General features: G+C 41.3%; 1 protein-coding gene and 1 pseudogene across 1 annotated transcript in view; both read left to right on the forward strand.

Annotated features, from left to right (window-relative positions):
• LOC123744217 (CD5 antigen-like) overlaps window positions 1–20,617 on the forward strand; it is an 88,417-nt gene that overhangs the window by 6,097 nt on the left and 61,703 nt on the right. The gene's annotated exons all lie outside the window — the stretch shown is intronic.
• Window positions 9,890–11,800, forward strand: LOC123744222 (mitochondrial import receptor subunit TOM5 homolog; annotated as a pseudogene).

Consider the following 20,617-nt stretch of genomic DNA (forward strand, 5'->3'; position numbering starts at 1 on the left):
TTCCTGTTAAGGCAAGGGCTGATTTCAAGGTTTTACTGCTAACCTACAAAGCATTACATGGGCTTGCTCCTACCTATCTTTCCGATTTGGTCCTGCCGTACATACCTACACGTACGCTACGGTCACAAGACGCAGGCCTCCTAATTGTCCCTAGAATTTCTAAGCAAACGGCTGGAGGTAGGGCTTTCTCCTATAGAGCTCCATTTTTATGGAATGGTCTGCCTACCAATGTGAGAGACGCAGACTCAGTCTCAACCTTTAAGTCTTTACTGAAGACTTATCTCTTCAGTAGGTCCTATGATTAAGTATAGTCTGGCCCAGGAGTGTGAAGGTGAACGGAAAGGCTGGAGCAACGAACCGCCCTTGCTGTCTCTGCCTTGCCGGTTCCCCTCTTTCCACTGGGATTCTCTGCCTCTAACCCTTTTACAGGGGCTCAGTCACTGGCCTACTGGTGTTCTTCCATGCCGTCCATGGGAGGGGTGCGTCACTTGAGTGGGTTGAGTCACTGACGTGGTCTTCCTGTCTGGGTTGGCGCCCCCCCTTGGGTTGTGCCATGGCGGAGATCGTTGTGGGCTATACTCGGCCTTGTCTTAGGACGGTAAGTTGGTGGTTGGAGACATCCCTCTAGTGGTGTGGGGGCTGTGCTTTGGCAAAGTGGGTGGGGTTATATCCTGCCTGTTTGGCCCTGTCCGGGGGTATCATCGGATGGGGCCACAGTGTCTTCTGATCCCTCCTGTCTCAGCCTCCAGTATTTATGCTGCAGTAGTTCATGTGTCGGGGGGCTAGGGTCAGTCTGTTACATCTGGAGTATTTCTCTTGTCTTATCCGGTGTCCTGTGTGTATTTAAATATGCTCTCTCTAATTCTCTCTTTCTCTCTTTCTGTCTTTCTCTCGGAGGACCTGAGCCCTAGGACCATGCCTCAGGACTACCTGGTATGATGACTCCTTGCTGTCCCCAGTCCACCTGGCCGTGCTGCTGCTCCAGTTTCAACTGTTCTGCCTGCGGCTATGGAACCCTGACCTGTTCACCGGACGTGCTTGTTGCACCATGTTGACCATGTTCTGTTATAATATCCACCCTGCACAGCCAGAAGAGGACTGGCCACCCCTCATAGCCTGGTTCCTCTCTAGGTTTCTTCCTAGGTTTTTGGCCTTTCTAGGGAGTTTTTCCTAGGGAGTTTTTCCTAGCCACCGTGCTTCTTTCACATGCTTTGCTTGCTGTTTGGGGTTTTAGGCTGGGTTTCTGTACAGCACTTTGAGAATATCAGCTGATGTACGAAGGGCTATATAAAAATAAATTTGATTTGATTTGAAGCGTTTGTGTGGCCTGTGCAGAGAGGAGAGAACAGGGATAGGCAGACACATGGTTGACAGGCTACAGGAGAGGCTACGCTAATGCAAAGGAGATTGGAATGAACACACAATGACACTCAATGACACTCAAATATAACTTTCCAACTTCCACTTCAGAAATTATAATTGATGTATACTACAGTTCAATGTTACCAGGAATAGGCTCAAACTTAGTTTATTCAGCTAGATAACTTGGTACAGTATTCTTCCAGTGCACCATATCCTATGACGCCATAGCTAACTAGCATTCTAGCATCCAATAACACACGGTTAGCTCCAATACTTGGTTACAACAAACTACCAATGGATCATTCGTGTCCGTGTCTAGTACCTTTCATAACGCAGAAGTGATTAAACGTTGGCTAGCTAACACAAAGTCAGTCCTGGTAGCTACACAAGTGGACTACACATCTCGAATGTTCAGAAAGTTAAGCTTACGCTGCAAAAATCTTGTTGACTAAAATGATACAGTACTGCTCGCTGGTTGAGTTGGCTAGCTAGCAGTGGCTGCGTTGTTGACTTTGTTTGAAAATGTAGCTGGCTAGCTAACCTCGATAGCTACTCTGTACGACACCTTTATCTATGATACAAAGACAACTATGTAGCTAGCAAACATTACACTAATCAAATCGTTCCGTTGTAATGTATTTAGTTTCTACTGTACTACTAGTTGGTAAAGCTGGCTAGCTAGCAGTGGCTGTGGTGTTGGCTTTGTTTGTAAAACGGCGTCGCTGCGAACGAGTACAGCTGGCTAGCTAACCTTGTTAGCTTCTCAAAGCCACACCTCTATCTTTGATGAAAAGACAGCAAAGACAACCATATAGCTAGCTAACATTACCAGCTAACATTACACTAATCAAATCGTTCCGTTGTAATGTAATGAAATGTAATAAATGTAATATTAACCGCGGAGCGAAGTACAGCACGACTCCTCACTCCAGCATCCGGCTCTCGATGATGGTTAGGGGCTCACAACTAATACAATTTGATTTGAGGTCTGCCTACAGCAGCCTTTCTCAATAGCAAGGCTATGATTACTGAGTCTGTACATAGTCAAAGCATTCCTTAACTTACATCTAGACGTTCCGCTAGCGGAACACCTGCTCCAATATCCAATGATAGGCGTGGCGCGAATTACAAATTCCTCAAAAATACAAAAACTTAAATTTTTCAAAAATATGACTATTTTACACCATTTTAAAGACAAGACTCTCCTTTATCTAACCACACTGTCCGATTTCAAAAAGGCTTTACAACGAAAGCAAAACATTAGATTATGTCAGCAGAGTACCCAGCCAGAAATAATCAGACACCCATTTTTCAAGCTAGCATATAATGTCACAAAAAACAAAACCACAGCTAAATGCAGCACTAACCTTTGATGATCTTCATCAGATGACATGCCTAGGACATTATGTTATACAATACATGCATGTTTTGTTCAATCAAGTTCATATTTATATCAAAAACCAGCTTTTTACATTAGCATGTGACGTTCAGAACTAGCATTCCCACCGAACACTTCCAGTGAATTTACTAAATTACTCACGATAAACGTTCAAAAAAACATAACAATTATTTTAAGAATTATAGATACAGAACTCCTTTATGCACTAGCTATGTCCGATTTTAACCTGTTAGGGCTAGGGGGCAGTATTGACACGGCCGGATAAAAAACGTACCCGATTTAATCTGGTTACTACTCCTGCCCAGTAACTAGAATATGCATATAATTATTAGCTTTGGATAGAAAACACCCTAAAGTTTCTAAAACTGTTTGAATGGTGTCTGTGAGTATAACAGAACTCATATGGCAGGCCAAAACCTGAGAAGATTCCATGCAGGAAGTGGTAAGTCTGACAAGTTGTTTCATCTTGGCTCTTTTTATTGAAGACTGAGGATCTTTGCTATAACGTGACACTTCCTACGGCTCCCATAGGCTCTCAGAGCCCGGGAAAAAGCTGAACGATATCGAGGCAGGCTCTGGCTGAAACACATTATCGCTTTTGGCAAGTGGCCGATCAGAGTACTATGGGCTTAGGCGCGTGCCCGAGTCGACCCCATGCTTTATTTTCTTTCGTCTGTTTACCTAAACGCAGATTCCTGGTCGGAATATTATCGCTTTTTTATGAGAAAAATTGCATAAAAATAGATTTTAAACAGCGGTTGACATGCTTCGAAGTATGGTAATGGAATATTTAGAATATTTTTGTCACGAATTGCGCTATGCTCGTCACCCTTATTTACCCTTTCGGATAGTGTCTTGAACGCACGAACAAAACGCCTCTATTTGGATATAACAATGGATTATTTGGGACCAAACCAACATTTGTTATTGAAGTAGAAGTCCTGGGAGTGCATTCTGACGAAGAACAGCAAAGGTAATAACATTTTTCTTATAGTAAATCTGACTTTGGTGAGTGCTAAACTTGCTGGGTGTCTAAATAGCTAGCCCTGTGATGCCGGGCTATCTACTGAGAATATTGCAAAATGTGCTTTCACCGAAAAGCTATTTTAAAATCGGACATATCAAGTGCATAGAGGAGTTCTGTATCTATAATTCTTAAAATAATTGTTATGCTTTTTGTGAACGTTTATCGTGAGTAATTTAGTAAATTCACCGGCAGTGTTCGGTGGGAATGCTAGTCACATGCTAATGTAAAAAACTGTTTTTTGATATAAATATGAACTTGATTGAACAAAACACGCATGTAATGTATAACATAATGTCCTAGGGTTGTCATCTGATGAAGATCATCAAAGGTTAGTGCTGCATTTAGCTGTGGTTTGGGTTTATGTGACATTATATGCTAGCTTGAAAAATGGGTGTCTGATTATTTCTGGCTCGGTACTCTGCTGACATAATCTAATGTTTTGCTTTCGTTGTAAAGCCTTTTTGAAATCGGACAGTGTGGTTAGATTAACGAGAGTCTTATCTTTAAAATGGTGTAAGATAGTCATATTTTTGAAAAATTGAAGTAATATCATATCTAAGGTATTTGAATAACGCGCCACAGGATTCAACTGGCTGTTGAGTAGCCCATAGAGGTTAAGTTTGGGTCAGTGACAGTGGTCAGGTATTCTGCCACTGTGTACTCTCTGTTTAGGGCCAAATAACATTCTAGTTTGCTCTGTTTTTTGTTAATTCTTTAAAATGTGTCAAGTAATTACCTTTTTGTTTTCTCATGATTTGGTTGGGTCTAACATGTTTGCTGTCCTGGGGTTCTGTGGGGTCTGTTTGTGAACAGAGCCCCAGGTCCAGCTTGCTTAGGGGACTCTTCTGTCTGTCTGTCTGTCCGTCTCTGTGTCTGTCTGTCTGTCTTTCTCTCTCACACACACAGATGAGGGGCTAATAATAACACCTGCTAATTCAAACAGTGGGAAACAACAAACAAACAGAATGAGAGAAGAGAAGACATCAATGTAGTTATTTATCCTCCATAGACTATGATGTATTGTTGTGTGTGGTGATAGGTGGGTGTTCTGTGAGTGTAAATGCAGAGCCAACTACTCCATGTCTGGTCAGGGTCCAGCAGTCACCCACCAACCCTGGAGAGATACAGTCACCCACCAACCCTGGAGAGATACAGTCACCCACCAACCCTGGAGAGATACAGTCACCCACCAACCCTGGAGAGATACAGTCACCCACCAACCCTGGAGAGATTCAGTCACCCACCAACCCTGGAGAGATACAGTCACCCACCAACCCTGGAGAGATACAGTCACCCACCAACCCTGGAGAGATACAGTCACCTACCAACCCTGGAGAGATTCAGTCACCCACCAACCCTGGAGAGATACAGTCACCCACCAACCCTGGAGAGATACAGTCACCCACCAACCCTGGAGAGATACAGTCACCCACCAACCCTGGAGAGATACAGTCACCCACCAACCCTGGAGAGATACAGTCACCCACCAACCCTGGAGAGATACAGTCACCCACCAACCCTGGAGAGATTCAGTCACCCACCAACCCTGGAGAGATACAGTCACCCACCAACCCTGGAGAGATACAGTCACCCACCAACCCTGGAGAGATACAGTCACCCACCAACCCTGGAGAGATACAGTCACCCACCAACCCTGGAGAGATACAGTCACCCACCAACCCTGGAGAGATACAGTCACCCACCAACCCTGGAGAGATACAGTCACCCACCAACCCTGGAGAGATTCAGTCACCCACCAACCCTGGAGAGATACAGTCACCCACCAACCCTGGAGAGATACAGTCACCCACCAACCCTGGAGAGATACAGTCACCCACCAACCCTGGAGAGATACAGTCACCCACCAACCCTGGAGAGATACAGTCACCCACCAACCCTGGAGAGATACAGTCACCCACCAACCCTGGAGAGATGCAGTCACCCACCAACCCTGGAGAGATACAGGCTTTGCAGGATTTTGTTCCAGACCACCACTGAAACACCTGAAGTAAAATTGGCTAATCATAAAGGATTTGATGATATATTGAAACTCATGCTATAACCTATGCCTTCACCAATCCAATGCTTTAACACTTTATGGGGAGTAGTGAAGGAGTGTACACTTCAGGAAGCAGTAAATACTTTTGGGAGGCAGGGCTGGCCTAGGCTGGAGGATCTCCAAATTGACCACTTAGCAAAGGGAGCATATACATTCTGTGGTGCTCTATTCTGGAATATTAACTGGCGTTTGTCGCCCCCTTGTGGAAATAACCTCTTATTGATCTGGCTCGCTCTATATACATAGATCTCTGCAGTTTGTACCTCGCAGCACACCGTACAAATATTCTAGGTTAAACTCCCATATTACCGTTCTGCTAGCAGCAGGATAATATGCTGGCAGCACAACATCAGATGATATACTTCTAAATAAGAGTAGCCCTGCAAAGACGAGCTCAATTTTGAGAATATCGATTAATATAGCACTGTAGTGCAGTACAACTGTTTTTCACAGCATTGAAACCAAAATGATAATTTGACGTATTTTAATATTGTATTATTTATACCAGCATTTCTTTTGAAAGTTTCCAAACTAAATACTGGTATGCTGAAAGATATTGTGTAAACCAGTGGTGTAGTGATGCCTGGAGAAGTGGGTATACAGTACTCTAATTTAGCAAAACATTTTCCAAACAGTTTAGTGAAGGAAAGACACCCTGTGTGAAAAACTCTATAAGAAACAGCGACATACACTCTGAATGACCTAAATTGATCAATTCCATATTGGTCTTTCAGTCAGGCCAACCCAAGCTGTACTGTTCAGTAGGATAATAGTAGGGCAACCCAAGCTGTACTGGTCAGTAGGATAATAGTAGACCAACCCAAGCTGTACTGGTCATATGGGTCTTTCACAGTCAGGCCAACCCAAGCTGTACTGTTCATATTGGTCTTTCACAGTCAGGCCAACCCAAGCTGTACTGTTCAGTAGGATAATAGTAGACCAACCCAAGCTGTACTGTTCAGTAGGATAATAGTAGACCAACCCAAGCTGTACTGTTCAGTAGGATAATAGTAGACCAACCCAAGCTGTATTGTTCAGTAGGATAATAGTAGACCAACCCAAGCTGTACTGTTCAGTAGGATAATAGTAGACCAACCCAAGCTGTACTGTTCAGTAGGATAATAGTAGACCAACCCAAGCTGTACTGTTCAGTGGGATAATAGTATACCAACCCAAGCTGTACTGTTCAGTAGGATAATAGTAGACCAAGCCAAGCTGTATTGGTCAGTAGGATAATAGTATACCAACCCAAGCTGTACTGTTCAGTAGGATAATAGTAGGGCAACCCAAGCTGTACTGGTCAGTAGGATAATAGTAGACCAACCCAAGCTGTACTGTTCAGTAGGATAATAGTATACCAACCAAAGCTGTACTGTTCAGTAGGATAATAGTAGACCTACCCAAGCTGTACTGTTCAGTAGGATAATAGTATACCAACCCAAGCTGTACTGTTCAGTAGGATAATAGTAGGGCAACCCAAGCTGTACTGGTCAGTAGGATAATAGTAGACCAACCCAAGCTGTACTGTTCAGTAGGATAATAGTATACCAACCAAAGCTGTACTGTTCAGTAGGATAATAGTAGACCTACCCAAGCTGTACTGTTCAGTAGGATAATAGTAGACCAACCCAAGCTGTACTGTTCAGTAGGATAATAGTATACCAACCAAAGCTGTACTGTTCAGTAGGATAATAGTAAACCTACCCAAGAGGTACTGGTCAGTAGGATAATAGTAGACCAACCCAAGCTGTACTGTTCAGTAGGATAATAGTAGACCAACCCAAGCTGTACTGTTGAGTAGGATAATAGTAGACCAACCCAAGCTGTACTGTTCAGTAGGATAATAGTAGACCAACCCAAGCTGTACTGTTCAGTAGGATAATAGTGGAACAACCCAAGCTGTACTGGTCAGTAGGATAATAGTAGACCAACCCAAGCTGTACTGGTCAGTAGGATAATAGTAGACCAACCCAAGCTGTACTGGTCAGTAGGATAATAGTAGACCAACCCAAACTGTACTGTTCAGTAGGATAATAGTAGACCAACCCAAGCTGTACTGGTCAGTAGGATAATAGTAGACCAACCCAAACTGTACTGTTCAGTAGGATAAGAGTAGAACTATTATTGAAACAGAGAAGTCAGAAATTCACAGGTTTCAAAATGTTTTTTTTCTTCAGGTTTTTGTTCTCAAAGTCTGACTTTTTAAACAGAAAAACAATACAGTTGTATGTTCTAAGTACATAACAATGCTTAAACCACATCAGGAGACCACGTTTGAGGTTTGGGAAAAATCTAAGAAATGCAGATTTTTGAGAGTAGTTCCCCTTTAATCAAGTGTGCAGGAACCTAGCACTATTGTTGGATTAGCAGTGTTTCTGTAGTACAGGCACCTAGCACTACTGTTGGATTAGCAGTGTTTATATAGTATAGACACCTAGCACTATTGTTGGATTAGCAGTTAATATAGTACAGGCACCTAGCACTATTGTTGGATTAGCAGTGTTTCTGTAGTACAGACACCTAGCACTATTGTTGGATTAGCAGTGTTTATATAGTACAGGCACCTAACACTATTGTTGGATTAGCAGTTAATATAGTACAGGCACCTAGCACTATTGTTGGATTAGCAGTGTTTCTGTAGTACAGACACCTAGCACTATTGTTGGATTAGCAGTGTTTATATAATACAGGCACCTAGCACTATTGTTGGATTAGCAGTGTTTATATAATACAGGCACCTAGCACTATTGTTGGATTAGCAGTGTTTCTATAGTACAGGCAACTAGCACTACCGGTTGGATTAGCAGTGTTTCTGTAGTACAGGCACCTAACACTATTGTTGTATTAGCAGTGTTTCTGTAGTACAGGCACCTAGCACTATTGTTGGATTAGCAGTGTTTATGTAGTACAGGCACCTAGCACTACTGGTTGAATTAGCAGTGTTTCCAAAAACAATCACCTGGTGTAACCAACTTCACATAGCCCCCCAGAAGAAAGGCACACGGACACCCACACTTCATGTTTTTATCTGCAGTAAAAGATACCAAACAGTGATGACAGGCATTGACAGGACAGTCACAGCCACATGTTCACTGCTCTCAGACTGAATCGACAAAGTGATTGTATAATATACATGCGAAGTGTTTAGAAAATAACCCCAAAATACAGAAAAGCATACCTGCAGTAAAATAAAACAGTGATGACAGGCACTGACAGGACGGTCACAGCCACACGTTCACTGGTTAGGTAGGACACAATATATCATTTAGATAGGAGCAACAGTAGTGATACATGGTTAGGTAGGACACAAGATATAATTTAGATAGGAGCAACAGTAGTGATACATGGTTAGGTAGGACACAAGATATAATTTAGATAGGAGCACCAGTAGTGACACATGCCCTCAATGTGAAGTGATATTAATCCATAAATACAGAGCACAAGTACAACCCTTTTTATATAAACATTTGAAGGTAGTAAGAAAATAAACATGAAGTTAATATTTCAATAAGTCACCTGCTAGTAAATCACCTGCTGGTAATAGCTGCGTGACACATTGTAGTGCAGTGACCAACGGTGCTAGTTAGCTCGTCATTAACACGGCTAGCTAAACAAGCAGAAACCTGGTTAACTTGCTGAAATAGGTCTTCAATTTATGAACGGCAAAATAAATATATAAATAGCCACATTCGCCATTGACTTTAGGATATATGAACCAGTTTTCCAAAACCACTATTGTGTTATAGAGTTTTAAACAGTTTTTATATACAGAGGAAGAGGACTGGAACCTGCTGTCAGAATATCTCTCTCAGCCTGAGGAGCAGGCAGACCAACTTCCCAAATAGGGGAGAACCACTCAAAACCCACTAGTTGTTCTTTCAAAGAAAATAATACAAAAATGGTAAGTCCGAAGACCTCTCATATTACCAACCTTACTACAATGGCAGCAAATATTTTTAGGAATTCAGTAACACATAATGAAAGGAAACGTTAATTATATCACCCCTTTTCCTGAAGTGAATGGTTTCACCCACTACTCTCCCGGAACTGAGGCTTTGAGATCTACATTGCGCGCGAGGTTGATGGAAACTCTACATTTTCACTTTGTTACACCTTTGGTGAGCAAAACAGCTAATAACGTAGCTAAATACTGACATTATCCTCAATCGAGATATCTATCCGTCGTTTCAGCTCCAACTGAACTTAAAGGTGCATTTCAGACACACATGTTCGTGTCTATTCAGGATGTAGTGTACTCAGACTGTCTAGCTCTAGCTAATAACACAGCATAGTAGGCTATTGGTTGACAGGCAGCCGCTGATCACATCACATCACCAACAGATAATTAACTAAAGATGCTGAAAATGGAGGGACTCGGGCCGAAAATGGACCCGGAAGAGATGAAGAGGAAGATGTGGTGTCTTCGGTCAGGAACTTTCTCCTCTATGTCGCCCTGCTCCGAGTCAGTAAGTATTGGACCAGAAGCTAGTCGGGTTTCCCTATGATGTCAACTGTGTAGCCTGGCAGGTCCCAGATCTGTTTGTGTTTTTGCCCAGAGTCATGTATTCATATCTAAATACATGGCTCTGCTTTGGTCTATTCCATTGATATTGTCAAACTGAACATTACATTGAACATGTGAGTCATTTAGCAGACGCTCTTCTCCAGACAGACTTACAGTAGTGAGTGGATACATTTTCATAAGTTGCATTGGCAGGACAATTCCATTAGTAGTAGGGAGGAGAGCAGAAACAGCCTAACACCTACGCTGATACTGTGTAACCTGTCTGCAGTCAACTAGCCATCCCGACTGAAGTGAAGGCCTTATTACAGAATGACAACACCTTCTCTTTCGTCGGCATGGCAACCTGTAAACATGTCAGTGGTGTCACAATGTTGCACAACAGCAGCAGAACATTCCATGGAGGGTCATTGTGTCATTACACAGTGTCACTGTCAATTCTACTGTATTGGTACATGTGGTATTACAATACATTAGAAGATCTGTAGACGGCAGCATTGAAACAATTTACAACACATAGTCAACTAGCAACCTGCTCTGTTTCAGTGCTGTTTAAATATCCCACTTATTTTATTCTGCTGTTAGAGGCCATCAGTAGAGACAGTCAGGAAAATAGTCTTTGTAGCTAGTTGTTTTCTGTCAAACCATGGGAAGTGTGTCTATACAGGTAAGTACATATGCAATTAGGATTTTACTTTAAGGTTAAATGTACTGTAACTGTCTAGTTGTGAAGAGAATCTAAATATGTTGTTTATTGATCTCCTCTCCATTCTAGCACCATACGTTCTGTTGTTTACTGATCTCCTCTCCATTCTAGCACCATACGTTCTGTTGTTTACTGATCTCCTCTCCATTCTAGCACCATACGTTCTGTTGTTTACTGATCTCCTCTCCATTCTAGCACCATACGTTCTGTTGTTTACTGATCTCCTCTCCATTCTAGCACCATACGTTCTGTTGTTTACTGATCTCCTCTCCATTCTAGCACCATACGTTCTGTTGTTTACTGATCTCCTCTCCATTCTAGCACCATACGTTCTGTTGTTTACTGATCTCCTCTCATTCTAACACCATACGTTCTGTTGTTTACTGATCTCCTCTCCATTCTAGCACCATACGTTCTGTTGTTTACTGATCTCCTCTCCATTCTAGCACCATACGTTATTCAGAAGCTGGACAGCATGTGAATAGAATCCATCTTCTCTCACCGTCTCCCCACAAGACCTACATCACACAAGATGCTTCAGAACAACAACAACAAGCTGGTGAAGTTACTACCTAACAGGAACAGCCATGACAACAACAACAAGCTGGTGAAGTTGCTACCCAACAGGAACAGCCATGACAACAACAACAAGCTGGTGAAGTTGCTACCCAACAGGAACAACCATGACAACAACAACAAGCTGGTGAAGTTGCTACCCAACAGGAACAGCCATGACAACAACAACAAGCTGGTGAAGTTGCTACCCAACAGGAACAACCATGACAACAACAACAAGCTGGTGAAGTTGCTACCCAACAGGAACAGCCATGACAACAACAACAAGCTGGTGAAGTTGCTACCCAACAGGAACAGCCATGACAACAACAACAAGCTGGTGAAGTTGCTACCCAACAGGAACAACCATGACAACAACAACAAGCTGGTGAAGTTGCTACCCAACAGGAACAGCCATGACAACAACAACAAGCTGGTGAAGTTGCTACCCAACAGGAACAATCATGACAACAACAACAAGCTGGTAGATGCTTCTAGAAAAAACAATCAATTTGGAAACATTATGAAAAAGTTAATGTCTCCACCAGGGATGTTTAAGTTATATAGTCTACCAAGTGTTAATGTCACCACCATGGATGTTTAAGTTATATAGTCTACCAAGTGTTAATGTCTCCACCATGGATGTTTAAGTTATATAGTCTACCAAGTGTTAATGTCTCCACCATGGATGTTTAAGTTATATAGTCTACCAAGTGTTAATGTCTCCACCATGGATGTTTAAGTTATATATTCTACCAAGTGTTAATGTCACCACCATGGATGTTTAAGTTATATAGTCTACCAAGTGTTAATGTCTCCACCATGGATGTTTAAGTTATATAGTCTACCAAGTGTTAATGTCACCACCATGGATGTTTAAGTTATATAGTCTACCAAGTGTTAATGTCACCACCATGGATGTTTAAGTTATATAGTCTACCAAGTGTTAATGTCTCCACCATGGATGTTTAAGTTATATAGTCTACCAAGTGTTAATGTCTCCACCATGGATGTTTAAGTTATATATTCTACCAAGTGTTAATGTCTCCACCATGGATGTTTAAGTTATATATTCTACCAAGTGTTAATTTCTATCCTACTGTGATACTTGTGAGTTGATGTGATGTCATTGATGATTTCTAACAGATACACCTTGATGTTGTTTTGTCCTTTTCTTATTTTACTTGAATAAACTCAAGACTTGAATGTAGTTTGTAGTCATTTACTTCCATATAGGGTCATTGTTTACAGACACAGCTGTAGGCTGACCTGACCCCAACAATGACCCCAACCTGACCCCTACCTGCTCCCTACCTGATCCCAACCCTGTCATACAGCATCAGATCTGTCGACGAGGGGGGAGAAGGGAGGAAGAGAGCAACTGGGGGTGAAGGGAGAGGGAGATGAGAGATACGACTTACTCACTGACGGACTGGGTTTTGGAGAAGGAGACAAGGGAGGAGGGAGAGAGATGAGAGAGAAAGATAGGACTTACTAACAACCTGGGTTGGTAGAAGGAGACAGGGGAGGAGAGAGAGAGAGAGAGAAACATTTAAATCAAATGAATATATTTTTATCACTGACTTCTCACCAGTGAAGTCATCAAAACCATCAGGCCTGTTAAGTTGACTTGGGTAACAGACCTCTAGCTTCTACACCACATCCCCCCTTCTCCTGCTCTAACATGAGACCTCATCAGTACTCATTTTGGGTGCTGGTACTGTTTATATTTAGGTGCTGGAACATTAAGCCAATATTCTACGAGGTGAACTCAAGCAGTAGAAAGATAGAGGTGATATTATAGCACACACTATGTGTACCTTTGCTGCTCTGCCAGCAGTTTCCTGTGGAGTTTTTCTAATGTCAGTGTTTCCTGTAGGTAGGTGGGTTTAAATGATCTCATCTGCTTAAGTTTGTCACATCATAGAAGTCAGGAAGTAATGAGAGAGAAGTCATATAGCCTAGCAGTATTTTCCACACTTCAGTCGACTCTTCATGACAGTAACCCCAATTAGAGACAGATATGATACCTGCAGTGATACTGATGACCCTGTTTTGGGGCACAGGTATGATGCTGTTATATTAATATACACTTGTAACACTTACTGAGATATGTTTTGATATTGTAAGATATATTACCATTTGCAGGGTTAGTAAAAGAACATACAACTGGAAGCAGACAGTAAAAATCTGTCTCAAAGCAGGATAATGATGTGATCACCTGTAAATGTACTTTACTGTAGTCTAACTGTCCATCTGGGGATTGACTGTATCTGTCTCTATGTAAATGAATGAGAGTATATTTTATGTATCTATTTAATATTGGTCTGATGTTAGAGCAGGAGAAGGGGGGAGTGTTGATGCCAGAGGTCTGTGACCTGAGTCAAGATCAACAGGCCTGATGCTACATGTCAGGAATAGAGAGAGAACGAGAGAGAGAGAGGAAGGAGGGGTGGGGAGGGCAGAGGAGAGAGTAGTGGAGAGAGAGAGGAGGGGAGGGCAGAGGAGAGAGTAGTGGAGAGATACAGGAGGGGAATGGACAGAGCATAGCCGAAGGAAGTAGGCGTAATGAGGGTGCTGCAGCACCCCTGAAAAATAAAACAATAGTTTTTCACCCTACTAGTCCAGTAATGTATAAGCGGTCTGATATAGCCTCCTAGCGAGCCCAAAATAAACTTCTTACTTATAGGGGTTAGAGCGTTGGGCCTGTACCTGAAAGGTTGCTAGATTGAATCCCCGAGCTGACAATGTAAAAATCTGTCGTTCTGCTCCTGAACAAGGCAGTTGTTCTGTCCCTAGGCCGTCATTGTAAATAAGAATTTGTTCTGAACTGACTTGCCTAGTTAAATAAAACAATAGGCCTATATCCTCTGTCTGCATCCTAATCCCTACCTGTAGTCGACCTACCTCTGGTATAATGCATTTCCACCTCTCACTCCATCAGTGTTGCTCTGTCTGCATCCTAATCCCTACCTGTAGTCTACCTACCTCTGGTATAATGCATTTCCACCTCTCACTCCATCAGTGTTGCTCTGTCTGCATCCTAATCCCTACCTGTAGTCTACCTACCTCTGGTATAATGCATTTCCACCTCTCACTCCATCAGTGTTGCTCTGTCTGCATCCTAATCCCTACCTGTAGTCTACCTACCTCTGGTATAATGCATTTCCACCTCTCACTCCATCAGTGTTGCTTGTCCATCTTCCTGAATGAAAAGATGAACATATCAATATTGCTGGCATAACGTAATTAAATATTGCTAAGTTATTTAGCTGTAGTGTGGATGTAGGGCTGGTTTTAGTATATAATGAGCACCCAGATGCTGCGTAGGCAACACAATAATATCAGACTGACAAACTGGCCCATGCTGCCTCCGCGTTGGCTACTATGTTGCAATATGAATATTCTCAGAGTTGTCTTGTTGATACTAAATGTTTCAGTTTCTCTGAGCCGCCTCGCTCATTTATACAATGTTTCAATATTATCAGAGCCACCTTGTTGATGCAATGCTTCAGTATTCACAGAATGTTTCCTTTCCCTGGTGAATAATGCAGACAGGCAGATACATAATGAGCTGGGTGCAGACATCATAATGAACATCTCTGAATGCAAAGCAACAATTTTGTTGGGAAGCACACGAGACAATAAAATTGTCATAGTACACTATACGAACCGCTCCACAAGGACTTCATATGCATTATAGCAGGGGGGCGGCAACGTTTTTCAATTTACAAATGATCCTCCCATTTCTAAAGATCTGTGTGCCTGTATAACACCCCACCCAGCAGACTGTCGACCAATCACGTTCACGTTGTCATGCTGCGTCACGTGGTTGCTAAACCAATCGTCACGTAATCCCTTCTCAAAGTCAGTGTACTTTATGTCGAGAAAAGGCCTATTTTCATCAAAAGTACGTACTGTCACGATTCCAAAGCTATACGATACTACAGAGAGCAAGTTAATTATCTCACATCTCTGAAAATATCTGTAATGTTGTACTTCTTTTTGACAAAAAACACTATATGAACATATACATTATAGCAGGGGTTCGGCAACGTTTTTCATGAGTGCCAATTTACAATTGATCCTACCATTTCTAAAGATCTGCGTGACTGTAATTATTTCCATATAAGCATTTTACGCTACTCAACTGTGCCCAAAAAATGTTTAACTGCCCACAAACTGAATATTTGTAGCTGGCTACTAGACAGAAACGTTGTCCATTCAACCACAGGCCACAGAGCCCCACTATGCATTGGCTTCCTGTATGGAGGCGCTGTCCAATCAGCAGTGCAGCCTTCAGGTAAAGTTAAATATTGTATTGTTTTTGTTCATTTCTGAGTGATGTTCTATCGATTCCCTGCGTCATTTCATGTTTTCATGTGTATCTGAATTATTTGCCTTCAAGCAGGCAGAAATATGTCCGGTATGATGTAGCATCATGATAAAGTCTCACTACACTGGTAGTTAATAGGAATATGACTTTTAGATCGCCAAAACGTTATTCATACACGTCAGATTTCAATACTGGACGATATAACTCAGGAGGTCTTCTCTCAAATGAGCCATTGATCATATTTTTGTGATATTCCTGCCTTGGGAAATTGGTAATTTAACGGAGGGTCTAACACGTTTCTCCTATTTGTCTGCCTCTTTAGTCCAGGTTGCATTGCATGGTGCCTTTGCCAGAGATATTATAGAAAGGAGGTAGGAATCCAATAATGAAACAATGTATAACACCCTTCCCAACAGACTGTTGACCAATCACGTTCAGGTTGTCATGCTACGTCACGTGGTTGCTAAGCTAATCGTCACGCAATGCCTTCTCAAAGTCAGTATACGGTATGTCAAACAATATGGTTCACATTACTACTTCTGTTATCTAATTTGTGTTCTTTCTTTTTTCAATGCAGGAGTTCGTTTTCAACTCACTCAATATCGTTAGTCTGAATGCTAGGGGTTTGAGAGATCCTACAAAAAGGGAAGCCTTATTTTTCTATTGTAAACACAGTAAAGCAGATTTTGTCCTTCAGGAAACTCATTCGGGTGAAAGTGATTTGAAATATTGTAAATCATGTTAGGTTTTGACCAACTATTTGTTTGCATAACCAATATAATACAACTATTTAAACCTATATAATAAAATTAGTTGTGGTGCATAACTTATGAATACTAATGCTAAACATAAGAGGTTTATATTGTATTAACATAGATTGAGCGACATATAATAGACATGACTAACTGGAGGGTTGCTGGCTAGTAGGAGTGTAGGCTGAGTAGACAAGTGACACACACACACAATGCCTGATTGAGGGGCCACTCAAGGACAGGTGTGCGGGAGGGGCTGGTAGAATGGAAGATAACTGTAGCACAAGAACAGGCACTGTCCTTGGGTGTCTGACTCTCAGTTACACACACGAAGATAAGCTAGAAGACAACTACGCCTGGCAACAAAGATGCGTCTGGAGGCTGGGACCAGCCTGCACGCCAACGATAGGCTGGAGTAAGTCTAAACCACACCCAAGCCTCTACTCTGACAGGCCAGCAGTGAGCGGGAACTATCTCTGTCAGAGTATTTAATGAAGAACTTATGATGTCATTTAGAGTTCTCTGTCTGCCCTGCGTGGTGTTACATAGATCCCGTATATACGAACCACACATTTACCATTCAAGTGTTTGCATTAATTAAAGTACAAAGAAATCAGAAGTTACTATGTGCTGACTATTTTGTTCTGATACCAGATCGAATTGACGCAACTTTAACAATCACAATGGGGAGACATGGCCTATTTCAGTCATGGATCAAACCATTCTGCTGCTGTTTTGACACTTATTCACAAGTTTAAAGGTGACATTCTAGAATCCACATCTTCACCAGATGGCAGATGGGTCATAGTAACTGTTAAACTTGACAATGCTATTTTCATCATCTGTAATGTATATGGACATAACTCACATGCTCCAAATAAGACCCTTTTTACCCAATTTACCAGGAAAGTACAGGATTTAAGCAACAAATACTCAGAGGCTTTTCTAATTATTTCAGGGGATTTTAATGAAACACCTGATGCATCTGTTGATCGTTTTCCTCCTAAAACGAGTCAAAGCCTTCAAAATAGCAATATCATCACTACATTATGCAAGGATCTCTGTGTTGATGATGCCTGCCGTTATTTCAATCCGGATGCAAAGGGTTATACCTGGACCAACAAAATTATGTCACGTAAATCTAGAATAGATGTATTCCTAATTTCCCCCTTTTTGTTACAATTTGTTATAGATGTAGATCACCAGTTGGCTCCCTTTTCTGATCATCACTTGATTACCCTGAATTTACAAGCTACTACAAAATCTAAAGGTACTCAAAGATATTGGAAATTAAACAACACACTTCTTAAAGATCCTACTCTCATTGGAAACATCAAATTGTTAGCCAAAGTTATTTTTGCAAGAAAAGACTTAGGTCATGGAAGTAGATGGGAATTTTTCTAATATAAAGTCAGAGTTGTAGCCATTTAATGTGCCAAAGAGCTGATGCAATTAAAGACCCTTAGAGAAAAAGAGTTGATGAGCAAGGTTGACAGTTTTCTAAAGAAAGAGAATCTATCTGAAGAAGAAGTCTGTATTTAAGTCTTTACAACTAGAATTAGAAAGAAGAAGAGTCTGTATTTAAGTCTTTACAACTAGAATTAGAAAGAAGAAGAGTCTGTATTTAAGTCTTTACAACTAGAATTAGAAAGAAGAAGAGTCTGTATTTAAGTCTTTACAACTAGAATTAGAAAGAAGAAGAGTCTGTATTTAAGTCTTTACAACTAGAATTAGAAAGAAGAAGAGTCTGTATTTAAGTCTTTACAACTAGAATTAGAAAGAAGAAGAGTCTGTATTTAAGTCTTTACAACTAGAATTAGAAAGAAGAAGAGTCTGTATTTAAGTCTTTACAACTAGAATTAGAAAGAAGAAGAGTCTGTATTTAAGTCTTTACAACTAGAATTAGAAAGAAGAAGAGTCTGTATTTAAGTCTTTACAACTAGAATTAGAAAGAAGAAGAGTCTGTATTTAAGTCTTTACAACTAGAATTAGAAAGAAGAAGAGTCTGTATTTAAGTCTTTACAACTAGAATTAGAAAGAAGAAGAGTCTGTATTTAAGTCTTTACAACTACAATTAGAAAGAAGAAGAGTCTGTATTTAAGTCTTTACAACTACAATTAGAAAGAATTGAAAAGGTACCAAGAAAGAATTGGAAAGGTACAAAAAAAATGTCTGCATCATTGAAGGTCCCCAAGAACACAGTGACGTCCATCATTCTTAAATTTAAAAGTTTGGAACCACCAAGACTCTTCCTAGAGCTGGCCACCCGGCCAAACTGAGCAATTTTGGTATTTTATTAGGATCCCCATTAGCTGTTGCAAAAGCAGCAGCTACTCTTCATGGGATCCACACAAAACATGACATAATACAGCTCAATAGACAAGAACAGCTCAAGGACAGAACTACATACATTTGGGAGAAGGGCCTTTGTCAGGGAGGTGACCAAGAACCTGATGGTCACTCTGACAAAGCTCCAGAGTTCTTCTGTGTAGATGGGAGAACCTTCCGAAAGGACAACCATCTCTGCAGCACTCCAACAATCAGGCCTTTATGGTAGAGTGGCCAGACGGAAGCCACTCCTCAGTAAAAGGCTCATGACAGACCGCTTGGAGTTTGCCAAAACGCACCTAAAGGACTCTCAGACCTGGAAGAAACCAGGCACCATCCCTATGGTGATGCATGGTGGTGGCAGCATCATGCTGTGGGGATGGTTTTCAGTGGCAGGGACTGGCAGACTAGTCAGGATCGAGGGAAAGATGAACGGAGCAAAGTACAAAGATTTTTCCACTGATGAGGCTCATAGAACAGGGGGAAAACGATTAGGCTTCTACATTGTGACAGTCTACATTAAAATACTCCTACTACAATGTTAAAACATTCTACATTGTGGCATCATTAAAATACTCCTACTACAATGTTAAAACATTCTACATTGTGACATCATTAAAATACTCCTACTACAATGTTAAAAGATTCTACATTGTGACATCATTAAAAAACTCCTACTACAATGTTAAAACATTCTACATTGTGACATCATTTCATTGATATCATGAAAAAAAACCTTCATGTATGTATTTTCTGATGTTTGATCAGAGATCTTTTATCAGAGTATCTCTTGTCACATTGATCACAGCTATGAGGCTTCTCTCCTGTGTGTGTTCTCTGGTGTAATACCAGGCTGCTTGACTGAGTAAAACTCTTCCCACATTGATTACAGCTATAAGATTTCTCTCCTGTGTGTGTTCTCTGGTGTACAAACCGATGGCTAGATGTAGTAAAACTCTTCCCACATTGATCACAGCTATACGATTTCTCTCCAGTGTGAATTCTCATGTGTACTTTTAGCGATTCTGATCTTAAGTAACTCTTCCCACACTCAAACCAGTGGTGAGATTTCTCTCCTGTGTGTACTCGCTGGTGTATTTTAAGTTCTGATGAAGATTTGCAACGTTTCCCACAGTCAGAGCAGCAATGAGATTTCTTCCCTGTGGGTCTCTGCTGGTGTTTCTTGAGGTGATATGATCTGGAGAGACTCTTCTCTGCCTCGTTAGCATCATGATGTTGAGGCTCCCCAGAGGATCCACGATAGTCACGTCTCTCACCTGTGTGAACAACAAGTCAGACAGATGGTGAAAGGCCCACAACAGCAGAAATCCACGGTAAAAGGTGATGCTAACAGCATAGCCATGATGTTGTATAACAATTGACATCTGTAATGAATGTTAAAATTACTTGACAATTGTCTTAAGACAGTCAAGTGATCAACAATAGTCATATTTAGTCTTGTTTTCACATTAGTAGTAACATCAATGATTTTAGGCTAGGAAAAAGTAAAAGTTGTTGAAATCCTAAGCACTATGCCAGATGACTTTTGGTCTCCAATATAGGCCCCTTCC

Source organism: Salmo salar, chromosome ssa08 (genome assembly GCF_905237065.1).
Source record: "Salmo salar chromosome ssa08, Ssal_v3.1, whole genome shotgun sequence".
NCBI lineage: Eukaryota > Metazoa > Chordata > Actinopteri > Salmoniformes > Salmonidae > Salmo > Salmo salar.